The sequence below is a fragment of the Cryptomeria japonica genome, chromosome 7, assembly GCF_030272615.1.
Source record: "Cryptomeria japonica chromosome 7, Sugi_1.0, whole genome shotgun sequence".
NCBI lineage: Eukaryota > Viridiplantae > Streptophyta > Pinopsida > Cupressales > Cupressaceae > Cryptomeria > Cryptomeria japonica.
In genome coordinates this window covers 239,664,892-239,677,115 of record NC_081411.1, presented here as the reverse complement: position 1 = coordinate 239,677,115, position 12,224 = coordinate 239,664,892, and positions in this window count along the sequence as shown.

Genomic DNA, 12,224 nt, shown 5'->3' with positions numbered 1-12,224 from the left:
AAATTTGAATAAGATACCAACATTATTTCAAAAATATGTAATAATAGGATTTGTAGAAAATTGAATTTAGTTTCTAAGCTACTAGTTATTTTAAAAAAAAATAAAAAATTCTATTTGATTAAAATTTTAAATTTCAATGCAATCATACTAAAATTTTGGGAAAAGATAAGAAGTGGGTGTCTGTCTTACCACCTTAATCACAATCAAATCATAATATTTTTTAATAATATTTTAGTTATAAGTAGGAGACTCATGTCCAGATGTGACACATATTTTTTTGTATTTTTTTTGAAATAAATATAATATTTTTTAATAATCATATTAAGCTAGTGTATCATGTTATGATAGTTCTTTTACTAATCCTTTCATCTTCTCATCATATACATGCTAGTTTATTTCATCTTTTGTTAATATCATGCACATTAGGATTGCATTCATGTTAGATTGATCAAACATCCCTTATTCTCATGATTGTCATCTCTAAGTCACTTTTCTTAGTGATTTGAGAGAAAAGGCATTGGCTTAAAGGGTCTTGTGAGATAGAGAACAATGGAACATCCTTTGGGAAGTTGAGCTATTCCATATAGCTCCATAACTTACACCAAGAGTCTCATTGGTGTGTGGACAAGTCTTGAATTCGTAATATTCATTTCATCGAACCACTTTTCCCACATGCATTTCTGGCGCCCACTGTGGGGCATAACCCTATTTATCAAATCATTTTTTATGCAGGACTAACTTTGCAGGTACGCTGAAAACTTGACTCAACGCCTGAATACCATTCTCTAGCGCATTCCATCTTTACTTTGGTGCATCTTGCTGACTGTTTAGTGCGTTGATACCATACCTTAGTGCATCCAGACTTAAATTTAGCGCATGGCATTTCTTCTATTTCCTATAGGTCTTGGTGCTTTAAAACATCAGTGTAGCGCATTAAGACAACAGCATAGCGCATTTGGTCTTTTTGCTAGTGCATAAGTTCCATTCTGTAGTGCATCTGGTCTGTAGATTAGTGCATGACAGACACAAAAAGAAAAACAAAATTGTAATAGAGACAGAAAATTAGACTTATAAAAGTCCACCTTAAAGTTTTTGTTTTCTAATTGGTTTTTGTTGCAAGTAACTAACATTTGTTTGCAGGATCAGGAGATTTTCCTTTTACTAAGTTTAGCCTTGTGATTAAATTTTTATTTCTAACTTGGTTAAGTTAGTTATTGAAAGTTTTCTCCATTTCCTCATTAGTAAAATTGAACTCATTTTCTTTTGGAGTACTTAGAAAGAACAACAAACAAATTACTTTTCTTTCATAGGAAGAGACAACACTTCATTTTTGGGTTTTAAAAAGAACAAGACAAACCTTTATTTATGCAAAGTCTTAAAAAGAACCTTGCCATCCTTTGGTGTCTAAAAGGATTCATTACTTTTTTTTGCATTAGTTAAAGAACCTCACTCGTTTTCAAGTTCTAGGTAAAACAAAAGAGGGAAATCTTTCCCCTATTGAATTCATTTTGTTGACCATCTCAAAAATTTGCTATGTTGACCAGGATTTCATTGCTTAGCTTAGAAAATCATTGAATTAAGAAAATAAAAAGAACGCCATGCCTTTTTGGAGCAATATCTCCCACTAGAATTAGCAAACAACTGAATTGTGGGATTAAAAAGAATTATTTTGTGCCTTGTCTCGAAAGTGGAAGGTATATGTTGTCCTCTCAACTGGGTGACCAAAAAACCAAACCACTCTTATGCTTTCAGTATTTCAAGAAATTACAACCTTTAGCAGGTCTGCCCTCCCGAGTTGCTCTTAGAGTTCCATTTAAATGGTCGGTGAGAGGGGAACAACCTAAGTGGAAAATGACTTTATCGCCAAGTGTTCCAACCCACTATAATCAAAAGTGGAGGGTGACAAAAGTCCCTTTCAGTGGTTTCATGCAGCGATTAGCCTTCTCCTAGTATCTTTACGATATGTAAAGCCTTTGTTCTAAAGGTTGGGAAGCCTCCCAAAGGAGTTTATCACTGACGGTCGAATAGGAAGCTTGATTATGAACCTTAGAAATAGAAACCTTGAGCCGAGTCAGTATCCAGAAATCTTCAATATCATAGTGCAAGGGTGGGGAAGAATCCGCCCCCAAGATTACTCACCATATATCTCCTAAGATAACTACTCAATTGTGAAGCAATTCACTTTGGGTTAATTTCTGGCAAAAGGTAAAAAAATGGGTGCCCCCTAGGGGGTGACATAGTTGTTTGAGATGATGGAGTATCGAGACTAGTGGGCTATGGTATTGTTGATGACCTTTGAATAAAGAGTTTTCCTGAATTGTATTATTTGTATCCAAACCTGTGAAAACATTGGGGATTTGAACACATCCTCGTAGAACATACACTCTTTGTTTAGAATAGGAAAAAATGGTTGTCTTTTTTGTACTATGTTTGCATTTTATGCTTCAGAAAATCATCTATCAAAATTGATAAAGTGTTAAAAATTTCTAGAAAAACCCACAAACAAAATAAAATAGAGCAGTTTAGTGCGTAGGAGCAACATCCTAGTGCATCTGAAAAAAAATTTAGCACATAATAGCTTAAACTTAATGCATTCATCTTCAAAAACAATGCATAAACATCTGAACATTTGGAAATTTACTACTAGCGCTCTTAGGCACCATATTAGTGCATTGAAGTATCATCCTAGCGCATTGGGGGCAAACTGTAGCACTTTGAGTCTAAACATTAGTGCATATTCAGGATAGATTAGCGCATAACCATTCTTGAAATAGCAGAAGTTAAAACATTGGTTTAGCACGTAACATAGGCAGCTTAGTGCATTGGTGGTTTTAAACAGCGCATCTGAGTCAAACTTTAGCGCATCCAGTCTCTGTCTTAGTAGATAGGTAAAACTATGAAAAACAGAGAGCATAACTAAACATTCTTGAAAAATTTTAACATCAGTTTCAAACACCCTTTTGGATCTTCAGTCGACCTCATCAAGCAAAACTTGAGTCAGAACATCAAAACTATTCCAAATGATCAAACAATCAAACAAGTCATTCTTAGAACAAAAGTTGTCAAAAATCTAAAACTGGCTAAGGATAACACTTTCTCCTATCAAAATCGAGTAACATCATCACACTAATCAAAAGGTCTGCCAATTAAACAGATTCTATCATCAAAACATATCAAGTTTAAACCCAAGTTGTCAAATCGAGTTTCCATATCGGGAAGGCTCTTATTCCATATCATTTGGCACACTTTGTCATGAGGGGGCATCTAAACCTTCGTTTGATAAAAGTAGGCTTAAGTTTTCAAACAAAGTATCATAATCCAGCCAAGCCAAAGGAAACCATTGATCACCTGTGTATGACCACTCCTCATATTTTGAGAAGAAAAAGTCTTCATCACAACACTAAGTTGAAGAAACAACATCCAAGTTCCCAGAAACTTGTTAAAAGGAATAGATTTCTCTACATCAATCGACAACTCTTCAAATCTCATCAGAAATTTCTTTGTCATATGCGCTTGTATCTTCAAGACAAGTCAAATGAATTTGACGAAGAGCCATTGAGAAGTAGAGTTTTTTGCCAAAAACCAGCATTCAACCAATGCTTAAATCGTGGAGGAAAGATCAATCCAGCTTTCTTCCCAGAAGTTTGCATCACTTATAACATACCTTGATTTGAACCACCAACTCCCGAACAACACGAAGAAGAGGAATTCATCCCCTTTGTCACAAAAAGTTTCTACTAGATGCCTGCTGTCACTCGCTCTCAAAAAAACAAGCAAAGTGAACCACAACCAGAACCTAGTATGGGTCGAAGATTATCAAATCCTTTTGAATATCCAAATCTAGAAGACAGATATTTCTGAGGAGCTCCACCAAGAATGTCAAGAAAGTTCCTTATTTCAAAAACTTATGGAAAGACTCATCAAGGACAACAAAGAAAAATACTTGCTCATGCTAACAAGTAAAGGAGTTTGGATCCCTGAAGACTTCGATACTAAAATATTTAGGACAAGGTCTCAAAATTATACTTATCAAGAACAACAAAGAGAAGAGGAAGCACGTGACACTGAGAAAAATATACCTAAGCCCAACATACCGGAACACACACATACCTGAACTAGGGATAATGAAAGGGAAGAACTCTTCCCTCGGCAAACAAATGCACCCTGTGTTGCTCTTACACAAAAAAAGAAAATGTTGCAAAGAAAAATATAGGACATGCAATAGGGGACCACAGTACGATATTCCTTAAATGAAATTTGTCCTTACCTTTTTAATAGAAGGTTAAACATGATACCTTTTCCCCTGAATTTAGATATTCCCAAATTTGACAAATATGATGGTAAGAGCGATCCTCATGATCATGTTCGGGATTTTTTGTACCATGAGCCTTGAATTTTCCCATGATGACACCTACTTGATGAGGCTATTCCCAAGAAGCTTGGGAGGACAAACAATGGAGTGGTTATCCAAACTCACATTTCCTGTCAGATCCTTTGATGAGTTGGTCAATAAATTTATCACTCAATACTCCTACAATATTCAACATGCAATCACCATGCTAGATGCCTACAATACCAAACAGAAAAATAATGAAATATTCATGGTTTTTTTTCAATGTTGGAGACAAATGGTTTTGAGATATCCTCGAGATGTGCCTGAAAAGGAAAAGATGGAAATTTTCATCGACAATCTGAATAGTGAGATGAGTTACATACTCAAGCTCCAATGCATACCATCTTTTGCCAAGTTGATCGAAAGCAAAATCCAAGTAGAGGAGGAGTCTATTAAGAAAGGAACATTGAAGTTTTTCAAAGAAGGAACTAATTCATCCAACTCTCATTTCAACAACCAGAACAACAACAACAACTTAGACAAATCTAGGTTCTGGACTAGAAACAAAAATGCTGCAAATGAGGGAGAAAACAATGCTAATGATATAAAGTCAAAACAACCAGTATTGGCTTTATCTAGTAATCCCTAGGCTACCAAGAATCAAAAGGGTGCTAACCAAGGCAGTAACACTTATGCACCATATACCAATCCAGAACCTTCAAATGCAAACAACACCAACAATACCCAAAATAACAACACAAATTGAGGACCTAATCTGAATTCAAGGGTAACACCAACAAATTCCCAAATAAACACATTTACACACCATTGGGGCAATCCTTAGAATCAACATTTTGAGAACCCCTATCAAACAAGATTATCACATTACCATCTATAAACAACTTTGAACCCTAGGTCAAACCACCTTGGTGGAATGACTCACACTTCTGTGATTTTCATCGAAACAAAGGACATCAAACAAATGATTGCATGAGACAAAAAATTGTTCAAGACATGATTGATAGAGGTGATTTAACGATCGATGGTCTCAAGACAAATGGTGATCATGGCACCTTTAAAATCCCTCTTCTGAATTACAACAAGGATGGAGCTTCATCATCAAACAATACACGAGGAGATCATATTAATCACATATACAATAACACCATCAATCATATATCGACAGATGACAATCAAGTAAATGTCATTAAAATCAAAGACAAACAAGAACATGAATCGATCAATGTAACCACCAGAGCTCAAAAATATGTCTTGAAAGGGCATATATCAACAACGACCACTATCCCCAAGACTCAATATGATGTGATAAGTCAATTGCGGAGAACTCCTACTCAAATATTCATACTTGAGTTGTTAAAAATTTTGCCAAAACATAAAGACATCCTGGAACAAGCACTATTAGAAACAAATGTACCTCAAGATGTGGATATTTACAAATTTCAAGCCATGGTGGCTCACATGACAGGACCTCATAATCTGACCTTTTCTGAGCATGATAATATCTCATTAAGCCATCCATCTAATACTCCTCTCCACATTGAAGTCTTAGTCTATAAACATTGAGTTAAAAGAGTATTAATAGATGGAGGAGCTGGGCTCAATATCTGTACCTTAAAACTTATACGTGCATTAGGTTTCTCTGAGTAGTCTATTGATCCACACAAAAAGATCACCATAAAATCATATGATGATGAAGAAAGATCATCCAAGGGAACAATTATCTTACCTATTCAGGTAGGATTGATACAAAGGGATACTATGTACCAAGTCTTAGACATAGACTTCACATATAATATTTTATTGGGTCGTCCTTGGAGACATGAAATGCAAGCGGTACCGTCAACTTACCACTAGTGTGTCAAATTCCCATATAATGGGAATGAGATTTCTATATCAGCAAATAATAACCCCTTTCAACATTGCAATGCTATGGGGGTAGCCCTAGACAACTTAGTTCCACATTATAGGGAAAAACAAACTTCCTTAGAATTAGATCATCATCAAGAAAAGCTCAATTCTTTATCCATGGATTTCAAACAAAAGATGAAAATCAAAGAGCAAGGCATGAGAGAATACTCTTTTGAACCCATGTGTCTAACCAACTTACCAGCATTGCCAAAATCTCATGGGCAACCTTCTGCATCAACACATTAAGAAACACATTCCATCATCAAGTTTGATGGAAAATTTATCTAATTAGGGACACTAGCACATGAATCAGAAGAGAAGGACATCCTTAGTTGACTATAAAAGGATGAGGAAGAAGTCAGAGCTGATACTATGGAGGTAGCTATGCCAACACAACAATATGGAAAAGGATACCTGATCATGCAACGAATGGGGTATAATGGCAAAGGACCTATAGACAAGCATCAAGAAGGCATCACAAAACCATTGGATACTCCTTCACAGTTTTCTAGAGACAAAAAAGGATTGGGCTATGAACACACTCTACCCCCAAAGCAGAAACCAAATAAATATCAAAAACCTCAATGGAAAGCAAAGAATAAATATAAGGAGGACTCATGGCAGGAAACACTACACAAATCAGCAGAAACAATAAGGAAAGAGTGAGAACATTGGGAAAAAGAGAAACAACAAGAGGAGTTGGCAATTCAAAGAGAAGAAGCATCTTATGTAGAAGTCCACCATGTTCAGGAACCTATTCCAAACAAGGTAGAATCACCCCATGAAGAAATCACTCCTCCCCGAGGAGAAACAATATATGAACAAATGCAAAGAGTCCAAGTAGGATCTGATACAAAATCAGAGAAAACTATCAGACTGGTATCAATTATCAAGGATCTCTTTTCAACTTACAACATCCCTGTCAGCAACACTGAAAAACTCTGGGACAATACTTCTAAGACTGATTCTAATGACTATGAATGGGGCAGCTGTTCAAATGTTACTGAAGATATTCCTGAGAGTACTATTCATACACCCCTTTCTCAAGAAGGACAAGGCACAGAGTCTAGACTACTTGAATTTGGTCCACAACATATCTACGAAGCCAAAGGAAATGAGCAACGACATTACAAGCAAGTCTACACGTAAGACGATACCATCGAAGACCTCGACAATATCATTAACTTATCCAATATCCCAGCCAACCTTAACGATACCTCTATCATGACACTTAGCCCAGCCAAACTCGACCCACCCAATGACTCTTTACCACTCGTATTTTCTGATCTCATAGACTTGGATGAACCTGAAAACCATGACATACCTATTTTCCCTGATGATGATTCTATTATCCATTACCTATGTACTGTCAACCCGAAAACAAAATCTACTAGCAAACAAAGTAACGACAACTGTAAGAAGGAGAGTGCCAAGTCTCTCAATCACAAAAATGAAAGAAATAAAGGATCTACTACTGAAAACCAAAGGAAACTAACGATGGGAGACTTGACACTCTTCCTGAACACTATCAAGAGTGATCACCCATATTGATTGAGCCTACTCAATCAATCAACATTAGTACAAAAGAAGCAACCAAAAACATACACTTGGAAGAATCTCTGACAGATGATGAAAAACTAGTTTATCAAATTCTTCAAAGAAAAGAAAATCCATTTTGCTTGGTACTATGCAGATATGCCCGAGATTGATCCACACTTAATCATGCATCATTTATCTATTGCTCTAGGAGCTAAGACGTCGGATTTATTCGACCTATAGACTATGTTGAATTGATTTCAAACATTGTGCCAGTTTTAAAACCAGAAAGAAGCATCAGGATATGCACAGATTTTAGGGATGCTAACAAAGTCTATCCAAAGGATGACTTTCCTTTACCCAACATCGACATAATTGTAGACCTCACAGTAGGCCATGCAATGTTATCATTAATGGATGGTTTTTCTGGCTATAGTCAAATCAAGATAGCTCGAGAGGATTAAGATAAAAAATTGTTCACCTTTCCTTAGGGAATGTATTGTTGGAATGTCATGCCTTTTGACTTAAAGAATGCTGGGGCAACTTATTAAAGATCAATGACGACAATCTTTCATGATATGATGCATACCTTCATGGAAGACTATGTGGATGATTTACTGGCTAAGTCATTTACCCGGGCAGAACATCTAGGCATATTAGAGAAAATATTTGAAAGATTGGAGAATTTCCAAGTTAGGCTCAACCCTAAGAAGTGTGTCTTTGGGGTAACATCAGGCAAATTATTAGGCTACATCGTGTCAGCAAAAGGCATTGAAGTAGATCTAGGGAAGGTACAGGCCATCATGGAGATGCCATCTCCCAAGAATATTAGCCAACTTAGATCTCTACAAGGATGACTCTAGTCAATCAAGCAATTCATCACCCAACTAGCACATAAAATTCTACCATTCAATCATTTGCTACATAAGAATGTACCATTCAGATGGGAGGCCAAATGCATAGAATCGTTTTATGAAATCAAGCAATATCTAATGAACCCATCAGTTTTGGTACCTCCAATAGAGGGAAAGCCTCTTATTCTCTACATATCAACAACAAACATATCATTGGGGGAATTATTAGCACAAGAAGATCAAGAAGGCAAAGAACGAGCTATCTATTTCATCAGGAAAACATTAAATGGATATGAGCTCAATTACACATTCATTAAGAAGGTTTGCTTAGCTGTAGTCTTCGCTTCTCAAAAGTTCTGACATTACAAGCTAGCTCACACAATCAAGCTAGTAGAAAAAATTGACCCTCTCAAATATTTACTCAGCAAAGCAGCTCTCAGAGGCATATTAGCTAAATGGGTCATGATTCTCAGTGAATTTGATATCCACTACACAGAGCATTAAGCTATCAAGGGACAAGTAATTGCAGATCAATTAGCTGAAGCACCACTACTAAATAAGAAACCAATGGAGGTTGATTTTCCAGATAGGGATGTCCTTACTATTACCACCAAGCAATGGACCTTGTACTTTGATGGTTCCTACACTCAACATGGCTCAGGTGTCAACATCTTGTTCATCACTCCTGAAGGACACACCATACCAAGATCATATAGACTCCTATTTCCATGCACAAATAACATTACTGAGTATGAGGCACTGGTCACAGGAATCAAAATGGCCATGAAATGGAGAATTACATAACTAAAAGTTTATGGAGATTTCCAACTAGTTATAAATAAGATCAACAATGACTATCAGACAAAAGATGACAAGCTACTTCCATACAAAAGAATGGTGGATGACTTCAAACACTATTTTGTACACATCACCTTTGAGAAAATACCCAGGTTGGACAACAGAGCAGTCAATGCAATGGCTAATATCACTTCACTGCTACAAATTCTAGAGCAACAAAGTTGTTATGAGTTTCTGGTAGAGCAACTATTTTCCCCAGCCTATGATAATTCCATATCGCATGTTATCTATGGCTTAACCGATTCAGAGTCTCCTTTATAAGGAACAATATATGAGTATCTTAAAACCAATACTCTACCCATTGACCTATCTAGAAATAAAAAAAATACAACTTTATCTAGCAAGCCACCCCTTATACCCTGACTACTGATACTCTTTACCGTCGAGGTCTAGATGGTACTCTTCTTCGTTGCCTTGATCGTAATAAATCTAACTCTTCTTTACCTGAGATTCATGAAGGTATCTATGGAACACATTCAAGTGGTCCTACTCTTGCTAAAAAACTTCTAATAATAGGATATTACTGGCCGACAATGGAGATAGACTCTTATCAATTTGCAAAGAAATGTCCTAAGTGCCAAATCCATGGCAATCTTATCCATGCACCAACACAGGAATTGCAGCCATGTACAACATCTTGGCCTTTCTGTCAGTGAAGACTTGACTTAGTAGGAAAGATACACCCTTCATCTTCAAATGGACAGAAGTTCATTATCATTGCAATAGATTATTTTACAAAATGGATTGAAGCACTCCCAATGACCATAGTAACTGGAAAGCAAATTGCCTCTTTCATTCTCAATTATCTGATCTGCAGATACGACATTCCAGTTCTATCATCACATATAATGGATGTCCTTTCAAAAACCAGGATGTGTGAGAACTATATGAACGATTCAAAATCCAACATCATTTCTCTACACCTTACTACCCATGGTGGGATGGTCAAGAAGAGGCATCAAATAAAATAATATTGAAAATCCTAAAGAAGATAGTAAATGATGCAGGAAAGGATTGGCATGTACAGCTCAATCTGGCACTTTGGGCATACAGGACTAGCATACAAACATCTACAGGAGCTATGCCATATTCATTGGTGTATGGATTAGAAGCAATTTTACCTCTTGAGGTAGAAATTCCATCACTCAGAGTATCTTTGAAAGGCCTCATTCCAGATGAGGAGTATCGAGTAAACAGATTGCAATAACTAGAACTTCTAGATGAAAAATGACAACATGCCTATAATCACCTCAAAGCATACCAATAGCGCATGTGTAGAAGCTACAACCATAGAGTCATCCCTAGGAATTTTAAAGTCGGTGATCTCGTACTCAAAGACAATCCCAGAAATCAACAAGATCGAGAAAAGAAGGGGATGTTTGAAACTAACTGGTTGGGGCCCTATGTCATCATCTCAACCTATGGATCAGGCACCTATCAGCTAACAACTTCAGAAGGAGATATGCTTGATGAACCAACCAACAACATCAATCTAAAGAAATACTATACTTGAGTAGTCTAATGCACAGAAAAAGTAAAAAATACAAAAAAAATAAAAAAAATATAAAGAAATCAAAATAACAAAACAATGTAATAAAAACAAACGGTGAAAACCTGGCAACAAGCGCTACTTGTGAGAGAACAACTCCTCTATCTATCTTTTCTCATATATTTTTTGTATCCGAAGTCAAAAACCACTAGTCACCACCCAACACTTTATAAAAAATGCTAGCATAGTTATTATCCTTACTCATTTGAATATCAGTTCATCGTATCCCACCATGACTTGGTAATCACTATACATATCCACATCGATTGGTATCTATAACTAGGGGAAGCATTCCTCTGACGTCAAGCATTTCAAAAAACAAGCAAACAAGAATCACAGCATGCCTAGAAAATCCTGTCAAGCAAAACTCCAACAACCAAGAAAACAAAACGCTGATCCAATTAACAACTTCAAAACACATTATGGATGATTTTCTGAAGTATAATTTGTTTACATCTTGCATGAAGTTTTGACTATTTTTGCACTTGAACTCTTTTGAATTATTGGATCCCCTAAATTTCTCAATGATGCATCGAGCTAGAGAAAGTGGTTGGAGACTCCAATATTTTTGTCTATGAGGCGATCACTTGTACTGTGCAAATACTTTTCTTGAGAAGTGATTCGTAGCATATCACTGAAGACATGGTTCCACTTTACACATACAAATGGTTTAATCTTGTCTGTTTATATGGAAGCAACACTCAGGTCATCTGGGTTCAATTATACCTTGATACTTGTGCCATCTTGCAATATCAAAATTCATGTAAATTTTCCTAGTGCATTATGGTTCAATTATACCATTATGCTTGTATAGATTTTCAACATATCAACAGCTCAATGATGATAAACACAAAGAAAGAAAAAACATGTGACTATACAGGAATGACAAATGACAGAATGAGGATGATCAATTATACCATTATGCTTGTATAGATTTTCAACATATCAACAGCTCAATGATGATAAACACAAAGAAAGAAAAAACATGTGACTATACAGGAATGACAAACGATAGAATGAGGATGATCAATTAGTTGCATATCATTTTACAATTAGTTGCATATCATTTTACAAATTAGTTGCATATCATATAAATTTGCATTTAGTCACATCATATCATTATCATACATCTCATTTCAAGATACGTCTCATAGCATATCATTAT